This window comes from Oryctolagus cuniculus, chromosome 2 (genome assembly GCF_964237555.1).
Source record: "Oryctolagus cuniculus chromosome 2, mOryCun1.1, whole genome shotgun sequence".
Classification (NCBI taxonomy): domain Eukaryota; kingdom Metazoa; phylum Chordata; class Mammalia; order Lagomorpha; family Leporidae; genus Oryctolagus; species Oryctolagus cuniculus.
The window spans coordinates 159,617,907-159,630,843 of NC_091433.1; the positions used below are offsets into that span (position 1 = coordinate 159,617,907).

Below are 12,937 nucleotides of genomic sequence, written 5' to 3' on the forward strand. Positions count from 1 at the left end.
CCTGGATGTTCCGCTTTCAATCTTAACCAACTGAAGGCTTTTTTGGGAGGGTGGGTGGTGGTAGCAAGTCTCCAAAGATAGCTGTTGACTACCTACACCTCCTGATACTGTCTTGCAGCATTTCCTCCCACACTGAGGCTGGTCCCAGCCTGTAACTCACCTTAACCAACAGAATATGGCAGAAATGATTCAGTTCTGGGACCAGCCTTAGCGTTCATAAGGCCTGGTGGCTTCCACCTTTGCACTTTGGCCAGGCCTGGGTATCAGGTCAAAAGTCTGGATGCCCTCTGGGAGAAACCTGCACAGGCAGGGAGAGGCCCTGAGAGTCCCTGGAGAGAGGGGATTGCAGCTGGACCCAGCCTCGCAGGCCCTGCCAGGGTGCCAGCTGTGTGAGTCCACCTTCTTGCCTTTGCCAAGTTCTGCCTGACTGTGCAGCATGAGGGACCCTAGTGAGACTGGTAGAAGGACTGCCCAGTCAGCTTATAAAATCACGAGAGAAGCTAGGTGTTTGTCATTTTAAGGTGGTGTTGATAACTAAATGGTGGTGTCTAAGGTGGTGCCTGGCATCCGGCAGGTGTTCCTTGGGTGCTGGCTGAATAAGTGGATGAGCCACGTCATTCTTCTCCTCCCAGGCCTGGTCCCCTCGCCGTGCCCTCCCAGCACAGTGCTTGCTCTCCTCCGCCGCCCTCCCTCTGCCCCCCCCCCCCCCCCCCCCCGCAGAACAGAGATGAAGACACACAGGGTGCTCTGGGGTGCGCAGAGCCCGCCCGGAAGGTTTCCTCTGTGGCACTCCTCTGCTTCTTGCTGCGGGGGGCAGGTCCCCGTGTGTTGCAGGGAAAGCAGAGAAGAGAGATCGCCTTTGGGACTGATCGCTGCTGGGTTGGAGTTCCAGCTCCTCCTGTGTCCTGACTGCGAGACAGTGCGCTGATCTCACCAAGTTCCTTCTCTGAAAATGGGCTCACTGTCCATCAGCTTTAGTGCAAACAGTGAGTGTGCCTCCGCCATCCAGCCCCCGTAGCCTGGCAGGTTGCGGGGTGGCTGTCAGTGGATCTGAGACATGGGTGCATCTCCTAACCATGCCATAGCGTGCAGTAAAGCCAGTTGTTCTCCAGAGCACGCATTACCTGTGATGCCATTTGAAGGAAGGCAGAATTCATTCATTAATGGTGAGGGAAATTCGCGAGTGGTCACCTCTGAGGGGAACCGGTAATGAGTGGGCAGGGGCTCCAAGGAAGCTTCGCTGGTCTCTGACATGTGCTGTGTTTCGTCCCCATGGCGTGCATGCACGGAGCCGTGCTGTTAAGATCGGTGCGTTTTGCCGTGTGCCTTGTGTCTTAAAGAAGCGGAGAGTGTGAGCGTCTCCTGGCAGCGGGCGGGAGTGATCTCCAGGAAAGGAACGCTGTCGCTCCAGGTCCTGCCCCTCCTGCCCCTCCTGCACCCGGAGCAGCCGTAGAGAAGGAATGGCTGCACCTTGCACCGCCTGGCTGGCACCCCCAGCTTGGCTCCAGGCCGAGTTCCAGGGTGGGGACTGTGCTGGGGATGAACTACCCTTCTGTTCCTGCCTAGGGCTCAGCGTCTGGGCCATGGGGTCCTGGCCACCCTCAGGGGCTTGTGAGTGAGAGTAGGGTCTCTCCCCCAATGCGCACGCAAAGAGCTTTTGGAGGAAGTGGGCAACAGGAGCACATCCCGGGCTCGCTGGGCCTGGTTCCTGGAAGGAGGATGGTGCCGAGGGCTGAATTCAAGAGCGGGGCTGCTCCCAGCCCTGCTGTCTGGGCCTGGGAGCCACGACGTCCCTCAGAGTTTCCATTCTCTGTGCCGCAGCTGCTGGTTACGTGTTGCATTCAAAAGGCTGTGCAGGAAGCAGCGGCCTCCACATTCCAGGGCGTGTAGTCATCCCTTCTCCTGGCTGGGATTTAGAACTGTTCTTCAAACCACTCTGTCCTCAGCTGGACTCCCGGGAGGAAGTGGGTGGGTCCCTGGGGAAGGAGAATCCAGGCCTCAGTTCGGGGACAGAGTGAGGAAAAAAGATTAGGGCCCCCATAAGTAAAGTCCTGGCGAGCTCTGCTGAGCAGAGGCCCAGGGATCCGGCGGGGGGCGGGGGGTGCCTGGTGGGCGGTGGCTGTTGCTCGCCCCAGCCGCAGACCTAGCGGAAGGCAGAGGCTCCGGGACTTGTGCTGTGTGGCGTGGGGCAGAGCGGGGTCAGTGGCACTTCACACTCACTTTGCTGGCTGCCCCCAGGCTGGGCGTGTCATGCTGGAGCTTGGGGCAGGGAGAGAGCCTCTTTAGCAGGTGCTGCCGCAGATCCAGCATCCCAGAGAAAGCACCCTGCCCGTTCATCAGGGTGCCTGCGGTGGGGGTCTCAAGGCAGGGCTCCCTCCTCTGGTCATGGAGAGCCCAGAGGCAGATAGTAGAGGAGGAGAGCGAGGGGCTGCCCAGCCCAGGAACAACCTCTCCTCTAGCCACTGGGCAGCGGGAGGAGGACCCTAGAGACAGAGCAGGTGGAATTCTGAAGATGGGCCCGAGACTCCCCAGCCTAATCCCCGTGTGTGATGGGAGCAAAGCTTGTGATTCTAGGACGGTCTATGTGTGGCAAAATGGACTTCAAAGACCTGATTAAGGCGATGAGCCAGTCGGCCCTGAGTTCCTGCAGCGGGAGAGCTGGTCTGCGGGCCTCGTGCAGCCCGGGCTTCCTCTGGCTGGTGGCAGCAGAAGTCAGGGGGGATGACTTAAAAGCGATGGGGATCATGTGGCCGGGGCCTCAGAGAGCAGCTTCTAGGAGCTGAGAGGGATCCCTGGCTCATGGCCAGGAGGGAAACAGTGACCCCAGGAGCCTGGTTCTGCATAACCCGGATGAGCTGGGGAGCAGCTGCCCACCCAGAGCTGCTGGGTTCGAGCCCACTCTGCCCACACTGTGGGTTTTTGTCCTGGGAGACGCTAAGTGTGGCGGAGCCCACCTCGATGTGTGCTCTGCCGAGCCGTGGAAGCGTAAGCGTGGTTGGTTTTCATTGCTCATGTGGTGGTAATCTGTCACTTTCTCCCTCCCTCAGGAAGGCACTCGGGGAGGGTCGATGACTCCTGCTTCGCACACGGAGCAGGGCGGGGGCGTTGCCCTCTCTGCAGGTGTCGGACGGCGGTTCAGCGTGAGCCGCTCTTGAACCGGCCTAGGGTGTCCTGTCTTCCGGGAAGGGTCAGAAGGCCTGCGTCTTAGACTCCCCTGCGTTGGTAGCACCCGTGCTGCAGCCTGCAGGGCCGCCAAGCCATCCCAACCCTGCCACCTCCCAGGTGCCCTGGGCTCCAGGAAGGCAAGAGACAGGAGCTGGGATCTGAGGATCCCCACCCCCCTCCTGGGTTCTCCGGATGGCCGGGCTGGGGACGATGAGACTTTCACACAGGCTTCCTTTGTCACGTGTTGGGAGCCCAGGAGTGTTCACAGTGAGGCAGGTTACACATCTGCTCTACTGATTAAAAAGCCCTCACGAAGGTTTTCTTGTTCCCGCAGAAGGCCTGTTCTAAGAATCACCTCTAATTCTTCCCAGATGGCCCCGGGAGGGTGGGACTTCGGGGAGTAGGAGGCTGTGTGTCTGGCAGACCTGGGACATCTGCTTTGTCACCCACCCCGAAGGGAGGGTAGGGGTGGGTGTGGTTCCCAAGAAAGTTTTTATACCCAAATAAACCATCTTCCATCTGCTGGTTCACTCCCCAAATGCCCACAACAGCCAGGGCTGGGCCAGGCGGAAGCCAGGAGCCCAGAGCTCCATCCAGACCTACCTCGTGGGTGGCAGGGGCCCAAGTACTTGAGCCATCACCTGCTGCTTCCCAGGGTGTGCACGAGTAGGGGGTTGGACTGGAAGTGGAGCTGAGGCTCAGATCAGACACTCCGATAGGGAATGTGGGTGCTTGCCCCCGTGCCAGTCGACCACCCCAAGCTCATCTGGTAATCCCACTCTCTGAGAGCCTTTTGAAGTCGTCTCATGTCAGGGGCCTGGGGCAGGGCAGGGGTGGATACAGTTTTCCTCTCTGCCTGCCTTGCATGACCACAGAAGGAAACTTTTGGCCGGGGGTGGGGGGGTGGGCAACCAGAAATGAATTTTTATTCCCATGACAAGCAGAGCCAACAGCAGTGCTCAGTCAGCAAACTTGGCCTGTGCGCCCACCCACCCCATTCTGCTTCCTCTCTCTGTGTCCTGTTTCCTGCCCCCAGCCAGCTCAGGGCCCTGGGGCAGGCCCGCGGGAAGAGATACAGTGCCGTGTGCATGAAGGAGGGCAGAGCCTCCTAGGGCAGATGCTGGGCCCTCGGGCTCTGAGGCAGATGGGCCAGGGGCACTCTTTCAATTTTATCTTTTAATTTATTTGAAAGGCAGAATTATAAACAGAGAGAGCGAGAGACAGAAAGAGAGGTCTTCCATCTCTTGGTTCACTCTTCAAATAGCTGCAAAGGCCAGGGCTGGGCCAGGCTGAAGCCAGGAGCCAGGAGCTTCCTCCTGGTCTCCCATGCGGGTGCAGGGCCCCAAGGACTTGGGCCATCCTCCACTGCTTTCCCAGGCCACGGCAGAGAGCTGGGTTGGAAGAGGAGCAGCCGGGACTCGAACCTGTGCCCACGTGGGATGGGGCGCCCACTACGCTGGCCCCCGGGGGCACTCTTTTTGGCAGGGGAGGAGAGAGCTGCTCAGTCCCTCCAGGTGTCTGGCAGGCGGGGCCCAGGACCAGCCCGGCTGTATGAGCGTGGGCCTGCTGCATGTCTCGGTGCTGACTGGGTTTGTGGGGATGGAAGGTTGCTCTTAGGCCTCGCCGATGGAACTCCAGTTGCTCAGCAGTGCATGGAGAAAAATATGCTTGATTTAAACTGCTCAAAGTGTCTGCTGCAAGGCCAGGGTGGGCTGTTGGGCCTGGGGGCAAAGTGTGGGGCCGTGGGAGTTACCTAAGTGTTTGGGGGGCAAGGCTTGGGAGGAGCTTGGGGGTCTGGGCCCTGGGCAGTGGCTCGGGGTGGGGAATGGCTGTGCTTTCTCTGCTGTTTCCTGCTCAGAAGTGTAGGACCCTAGGGTGTCCTGGAAGGAGGGTTTCTGGAGGCCACACAAGTCTCTGGGGTTGGGAGCAAAGCTTGTCTCTCCTGCACCCCTCAGGGCTGCTTCCAGGGCAGAGGCTGACGTGGGGCCCTCTTCCCCGGGCTGGGGCTCAGAGGCCGGGGCCAGGCGCTGCCCTCAGCTGCTCCACCCTCCTCCCTCAGGGCTGCGGGCTCAAAGCTGAGCCAAGCAGAAAACAGACAGCCTCTCTCTGCCTCTCTGTTCCCACCCCCGTCCTGACAGAGTCTGGTTTTCATCACCCATTAATCACGTGGCTTCCCACAGCCTGTCTGTCCATCCACACTCCCAGCTCCCTGCGCCCAGGCAGGGGGACAGACACACAGACAGGTGGACAGTCTCTGACTTGCAGAAGTTTCCGGCACACGGGGAAGAGGCGCACTTCCCGGCGCCTGAGAGGCCACCCCTGCCCCAGGCTGGCTGAAGCTGCCAGCCCGGCCCCTCACCCTGGCAGCAGGCAGTGGGGCTGGTCTCTGTCCCGCTCACCAGGAAGGAAATGGGTTGGAGGGCTGAGGAATTCTAATGAAGCTTCCCCAGCTGGCAGGCCGGCTGGCGAGTGAGAGCTGGCACCGCCACCCCCACGGTGGCTGGTGCCAGCCCTGCCCGGCCTGGCCTGCTTGATGCCCACCTGCTGCTGTGGGAACCCTAGTCTGCGGTTGTCATGCAAAGCCCCCAAAGATTCCCAGGCACCAGTGTTCTCGGCCCCTCGTGCCTCAAGCCAGTGTGATTTCTCTGCAGGAGGCAGGGGCTCCATGCTACCTTGTGGAACCCATACATTCAAACATCATTGCACCCCCACTGCGGCTCTGGAGGCCTGGCACGGTCTGGCTGTGCCCTCATCCCTTGTGTGGCTTTGGTCTACTCACCTTTCTGGGCTTTGGTTTCTTTGACTATAAATGGGGTGATAATTCCAGTTCAGCCACGTCTCTGAGGGTTACCTCCCGTTATTACTAATTAGAATACCTCCCGCTTAAGGCTGCTGGGAGTAAAAGAGGATGTGCAGTTGGCTGCAGAGAGCACATGGTGCCCAGGAAGGCACTGGCACCCTCATCCCGGGATGGCTCTTCTCCCTTTCATGCCCGTGTCACCCTCCTGTCCACAGGCACCAGGACCTCCCTGCTGACCTGGCTCGAAGCTGCCTTCCAAACAGATTTGTCTTTTAAAACAGGGAACCAAGGGCTGGCGCTATGGCAGAGCAGGGTTAAACCACCACCTGCAGCACTGGCATCCCATATGGGCATCAGTTCCAGTCTCTGCTGCTCCATTTCCAGTGCAGCCCCTTGCTAAAGGCCTGGGAAGAGCAGTGGAAATGCTCAAGTCCCTGAGCTCCTGCACCCACGTGGGAGACCCGGAACAAGCTCCTGGCTTTGGCTTGGCTCAGTCCCAGCTGTTACAGCCATCTGGGGAGTGAACCAGTGGATGGAAGATCTCTCTTTTACTCTCTGTAACTCTACCTTTTGAAAGTAAATCTTAGGAATGAAACAAAAGAACCCAGGGGACTATGGACATATGAATGTCTCAAAGGCACGTGATTCTCCTGGGAATTACAGGCGCAGCTGTGGTTGAGTGGGGGAGAGTCTTGGGCAGGAGGACGGCTTTGGTTTTGGTGGTTGCCGGATGACCTCTGGTGGAGGGGCAACTCTGGCCATGACCCTGGAACTTTCTCCCTCCCAACCCCGGACTTGGCCCCCTCCCCAAGTGTGCTGCCTGGGAGCTAGGTGCCTGTGGCCAGTGGGGCACAAGAGATGGAGGCGCTGGCAGTTTTTGGTGTCTGAGGGATTGAGGCTTGAAAACCAGCTCTATTATTTGCAGATAGGGTGACCTTGGCTCTGTTTGTTCATCCACAAAATGGGATCAAAGCAGTGCTGCGTACTTGGTAGGTCTGTGGAGGAGTCATGTAGGCTGTGGATTTAACACGGTTAAAGTGCTTGCGCACAGTGTCTGCCAGAGAGGGAGCCATTCCATGGTGGCCAGCAGTGTTGGGGAGCCCCCAGATCCCCTAGTTCCTGCGGTGTGGCTACCTACTTGGGATCTGGGCTGAGGACGGGTGGCAGCACAGCACAGGGCTGGGAGTGGTGGTGGCGGGGAGGAGTGGCAGGTAGCCACCGTCTCCCTGCCCGTGGCCATCTCAGCCAGAACCAAGTCAGAGTGGGGACCTGCTGTGGTCTTCCCTCCCTGGTCCCACACCCTGTGTTCCTCCAGAACTGTGTACCCAGACTCCAGGAGTCCCCAGCCCTGGCTACACTGCAGCCCTACCCCGAGGCAGGCCTCTGTCTCTGGAGCCTCTTGTCTGCTTGTCTGCCCCGGTGGGTGGGAGCAGCCTCACAGAGGATCAGAGGACACTGATCCCCAAAAGGTTTCCACCAGCGCCAGAATGCCGTGCAGTGGCCAACTCCCAGCCGTCACCACGCAAGATCGCAGGATCTGCAGCAGGCGGGGAGGCCCTCGGAGAGCAAAGCTCGCCAGAACCAAGGACTCTGAAGTCCTAGGACTCCTTCCCACAAATCCAGGACACACATCTGCATATCATCGCACCATGGTTTGCATACATTTGCATCTGAGCCCACCTCCACAACCCCCCCACTCTTCCTTTTTCCACAAGGAAGATGAAATCTTTAGCAAGCAGCTTCAAAGTGTAGTGGCAAAGCCCTCAGACCCAATTGCATCCATTTTGAGTGTGTTTGGAGGGCCTGAGGCTTGTCCTAGCCCATAACAGGGGCCTGCAGGGAGATGGGAGCTGCGGGAAATAGAATCCTTGCTCTCAGGGTGCTGTAGCCTCCCTGGGGAAATGCAGGGTGAAACCCAGGGTAAAGCACCAGACAGGGTAGACTCAGGTGCACAGCAGGTGCATCTGGTGGGGGTGCTGAGCGCTCAGGGTTGGCTGGAGGGTCTTGGGAGTTGAAATCCTGGGGCCCAGCGCAGGGCTTGCACGTGCTGGGCACGGTGTTAGAGAGGGGTCTGCGACTTCAGTTTCTGGGGTCCTGTGGTCCTCTTCAGATCAGGCCCTACTAACGGTGGCCTTCCATTGTGCCACTGGTGTGCTCTCAGTCTCCACAGACTGGACCGAGCCTGGGCCAGAGCCAAAGGCAGTGTTTGGTGAGGCGGCTGGAAGTGGGGATTCTGAGCTAGCAGGAGGGGTGTCGCCACTCCAGGCCATGCCCATTCAAATGATGCAGGTGAAGGAAGAGGGGTGCAGGGCTGCTGGCAGGCTCAGGAGTCCACACAGGAAGAGGGCAGCCGGGGTATGACCACCATGCAGCCTCTTGGGACAGGCTGGGCCGCACTGGGCTCTGGGCTCTGGGCTCTGGGGCAGGAGTTAACAGTCAGGGGCTGCGGGGCTGGCTTGGAGGCCAGTTGCCAAGGTTCAAGACCCGACTCCACCTGCAGATGACCAGCTGTGTGACTTCAGGGAGGCCATGCCGTTCCTCAGCTGAGGTTTCCTCACTTGTGGAGTGAGCATAACAAGGTCACTGCCTGGGGCTGGCATTGTGGCATAGTCGGTAAAGCTGCTGCCTGCAAGGCCTGCAACCCAAATGGATGCTGGTTCAAGTCCTGGCTGCTCCACTTCTGATCCTTATCCCTGCTAATGGCCTAGGAAAAGCAGTGGAAGATGGCAAAGATGATTGGGCCTCTGCTACCCATGTGGGAGACCTGGAAGAAGCTTCTGACTTGGCCTGGCTAGGCCTGGCTGTTGCAGCCATCTGGGGAGTGAACCAGCAGACAGATCTCTCTTTGTCTCTCCCTCTCTCTGTAACTCTGAGTTTCAAATAAATACATAAATAGTCTTTAAAAATAATGACATCTACCTCGCAGGACCAGAGGACACTGATCCCCAAATGCACATGGACCTGGCAGCAGCGTCTATGTGCAGACTTGTGGGGACCCCAGGAGGAGGCCAGGCGAGGGCCACGTGGGTCAGCCTGGCTGGAGCAGGGGCTGCCCAGGGAGGAGAAGGGGCCAGGCTGGGCCGAGAGGCAGGTGTGGTAGATGCCCAGAGCTGCCCAGGGCCTGGCAGCCTCACCCCTCTGTACTGCTCCTGCGCAGATGCTGGGAATCAGCCATTCTGCTCCTCAGAGGGGCCCTGGGGCTAGGGGTGAGCCACATCCTTCAACTCTAGACCCCCAAATGCAGACGTTATGAGGCAGTGGGCTAAGCCCTTTGTGGGATACCTATCTCCCATATAAGAGTGCTCATTTGACTCCCAGCTCCCCATTTCCGACCCAGCTCCCTGCTAATGCACCTGGGACGCAGCAGGTAGGTGATGGCTCAAGTCTTTGGGTTCTTGCCAGCCATGTGGGGGACCCGGATGGAGTTCCTGGCTCCTGGCTTTGGTCTGGCCTGGTCCTGGATGTTGTGGGCATTTGAGGAGTGAACGGCGAATGGAAGATCTTTCCGTCCCCGTCCCTCTGCCTTTCAAATAAGCAAAAACAAATAAATAACCATTAAAAAAGATGCCAGCAGTCTTTAAGGCCCACATGACAGGATGTTGTGTTGCCTACGGTGACACTTAAAAGCAGTGCCCTAGGACTGAGGTTTTCTTTCTCTGCTTTCCTTAAAAGGCAAGTGCAAGAAGGAAGGGCACTGGGTGTCTCCACATGATGTCTGCAAAGTGATCAGACCCCACTGCCAAGGCAGGAGGCCTGGGGGCAGCAGGGAGACTGGGGGTATGCGGGGAAGAGGACCAGGGTGCTGACGGGGCAGATGGAGGACGGGCCAGGTATGTGGAGACACATCAGAGGAGCCTGATTTAGGGAGACACAGCGTGCACAGGCAGATGCACCCCTGGGTGCACGTTCCTTCTCAGACCCTCAGACTGTCATCAAAGAGACCCAGAGAGCGGCGAGCCAGCCGGGAGTTTTCTGGAATTATTCTCCTATGAGAGACTGTACATGAGTCTGGTGGGAGTACACTTGAGCTGGTTGAGTTTCCCTCCTAACTGGAGCTGAAAGAGGGACTTGGCATCAGCCCTCTGCTGCTCAGCTGTGGCGGGGGGAAGAGGGAATGGGCAGATGGGGTATAACTCACATCTGCTTCTACCCTGGGTTCCTATCCCAAGGCCCAGCCCTGGTCAGGGGCCCCCCGGAAGGGTGGTCTGAGCTGGTCTGGCTTGTGCAGGCTCAGTTGGAGGGACAGGGGCTTGCCTGTGCTTCTGGGCCACCCCAGCTTGGTCGGGTCTCTCAGACTCTCTAGGAAGAATGCTCTGGGCCCTCTCTGTTCCACTCTTGACTTTGTTTTTCTTTCCTGGGCTCTCTCCCCCAGAACTCCTCCTGTGTGCATGAGCTGGCTCCTTTAGGGCTGGCCACACTGTGGAGTTCACCGCATCGAGTGCACACTGGAGACATCGCTGTGTCTACACCCGCGTAACCACCAGATAAAGACACGATCATTTCCAGTTCCACAGGTGCTCCCCAGTCAGGACCACTCCTGGAGGTGGCTGCTTGTCTGCCTTCTATCACTGTAGATTCGTTCTGCATACTCGACCTGCATACAAGCGCTATTGTATGTATCGTCTCTTTGTATCTGGCTTCTTTCACTCAACCTAAAGCCCAGGAGAGTCACCCACGCTGCTGTTGTGGCAGATGCTTCTGTCGGGTTTGATCACTGTGTAGTGCTCTGTTATGCGGGTGTATGGCCATCAGGCAGCCATTCTACTGGGGATAGCTATTGGGCTCCCGTTTGAGTACTGTGATTAAAGCATTCCTGGGCATGTGCTTTTGTTTCTCTCGGAAGTGTAGCTGGGGATGGAATCGCTGGGTGACTTGGACTTTCAAGAGGTCATTGTGCATCCTGATCACCAGCCAGGCTTGGGGACATGATGGCGTTAGTGCCGTCCCAGGTGCAGCCTCTTGGGAAGGTCACATGGCAAGGAGGGGGGACCTGGATGCCTCACCCTGGTGGGCTTGTACCTTTCAAAAGACTGGCAGTGCTGCAGAGGGAATGAGGGGGTCTTCTTCAAGGGCTGGAAGGGAGGTCGGGGAAGCACGGGACCTAGGGTGGCAAGGCAGGAGGGATGGGGTTGCCCAAGATGCACAGGCCAGCTGAGGCTCCCGGATGAGTGGCCTGTCCACTGTCACATTGGCCAAGTATGTGGCCAACAGGTATGTCAGTGCAGGTGAGCCTCTGCCAGCTCGCGCTGTCTCAGTCCCAGCTGGCTGCCCTCTCTTTGCAGGAGGCCCTGGGGGACAAGCAGCTACTCGGGTCGTGGACCTGCTGGTGCTCTGCCCTGAAGGCACCCTCCAGGTAACCTGTTCTCAAGCTCTGCTTCTGTGCTTGGCCACCAAGTTCTGGCCCAGTCGCCTACCAGGGAGACATACAGAGGCCTTAGACAGCCTGAATCATGGCCATGAGCTGGGGCAGTAGGGGTGGGGAGGGGGAAAAAGAGAGGGACAGTGCCAGCCCAGGGGGGCTGGTATTTCCCAAGACCCCATGCCAGGACCTGCTGGTGAGCCAGCCACAGGTCAGTGGAGGCAGCCCCTAGAGAACATTCCTGGAAAACACGCTGCCCTGAGTAGCACCCTCAGGCTTTCTTGGCCAGCCCAGTGTATTCAGCCTCAAGTTGGCAGGGCCTGGGATGCCTGGGAGCATCTGGTGAGGCCTCAGCAGGTCAGGGGAGGTGCAGCTTTGGCCTCCTGGCCATGGTCATGTCCATGGAAGATTCAGGATGGTGGGGTTCTCAACTAATACCAGGTGTGGCTCATGGTGTGAAGATACTAGGCTGTGGACTTAGGGGTTCTCTGACTTTGTTCCAGGCCGGGAGAGTGGCTGGGTGTGCGTGCATGCGTGTGTTTTGTGTTTGTGTCTGAGTCATGTGTGCGTGTGTGTGAGTTCTATTACTTAGCTATGCATGCATTCATTCTGCAAATATTTACTAATTGCCTATTGTGTGCCATGGGGGATTCCACAGTGAATAAAAGACCCTGCCCTCAAAGGAGCTCATTAGAGCAGAACATGTCTCTGTGGCGTGTGTATGCACCTGAAGGCATGTGTCTGCTGGAACACATGGCTGCCTCTGTGTGTGTGTATGTATGCGCGCGTGTGTGTGTTATGCCCGAGAACATATGTGTCTGAGCATGAGTGTGAAGGGGAGAGAATTACTCATCCACTCAGAAGAGTGATGAAGCAAGGCCTCTCCCAGAGCAGTTATACTTTCATAAATACAAATAATCAGATAATGAGTTCATTTCCGATCTCCAGTTTGATGCCAACATTCCAGTGAAACAAGACCCGCTGGCGGGCTGGCTGCGCTCTGTGTGGCTTGGATTAGCTGAAGAAAGCATAGGGGAGGGGTGGGACAAGGCTACGGGGGAGAGAGGGATGTGGGGGTGCCCTACAAACCAAGGAGCCGCTGCGTGTGCCTGGGGCAGAGAAGCCCCTCACCCTCACCCTCACCCACACCCACACGGCAGCAGACCCCCCAACAGCATGCATGCAGATGGCCTCAACTTGCTCCCCCCATGCCTGTGGGCCCAGCTACAGGCAGTCTATGCCGCGTTGTAAATGCAGATGGCCCCGAAGCAGGGGCCCGCACGCTGCTGTGACTCCCCGAAGGCCCAGCAAACGCCCTCTCCCTGGATGCTCGCACCAGTGCTGTGGATGCCGGCTGGGAGAGCAGGGAGCAGGACACAGAAAGAGGCTGTGGTCGGAGCCTCGAGAGGAGGCAGAGACCCAGACCACAGCCCCTGCTCTCGCTCTGCAGCCCGGGAGTCACGTAGCTGCCTCAGCCTGGCATTCCCAGCCTCGCACAATGACTCCCACAGCCCAGCCCAGTCCTCCTCATCCATGTCCTCTGTCCCTGCCTGCGCCTGCTTAGGCTGTCCCCTCTCCTTGGAAGGCTCTTCCTCCAACCCTGCATGTCCAAG

At 58.3% G+C, this 12,937-nt stretch overlaps 1 long non-coding RNA gene across 4 annotated transcripts in view; it reads left to right on the forward strand.

Moving 5' to 3' along the window:
• Positions 1–12,937, forward strand: part of LOC108176363 (uncharacterized) — an 82,443-nt gene that overhangs the window by 30,386 nt on the left and 39,120 nt on the right. Inside the window, exon 1 of one of the 4 annotated variants that reach the window (XR_007916606.2) lies at positions 11,026–11,318. The exons of 2 other annotated variants lie outside the window; for them this stretch is intronic. This is a non-coding gene — a long non-coding RNA (uncharacterized lncRNA). Of the gene's footprint in view, positions 1–11,025; positions 11,319–12,937 lie in introns of those variants that run through there. One more of the 4 variants, XR_007916601.2, reaches the window with a different exon arrangement.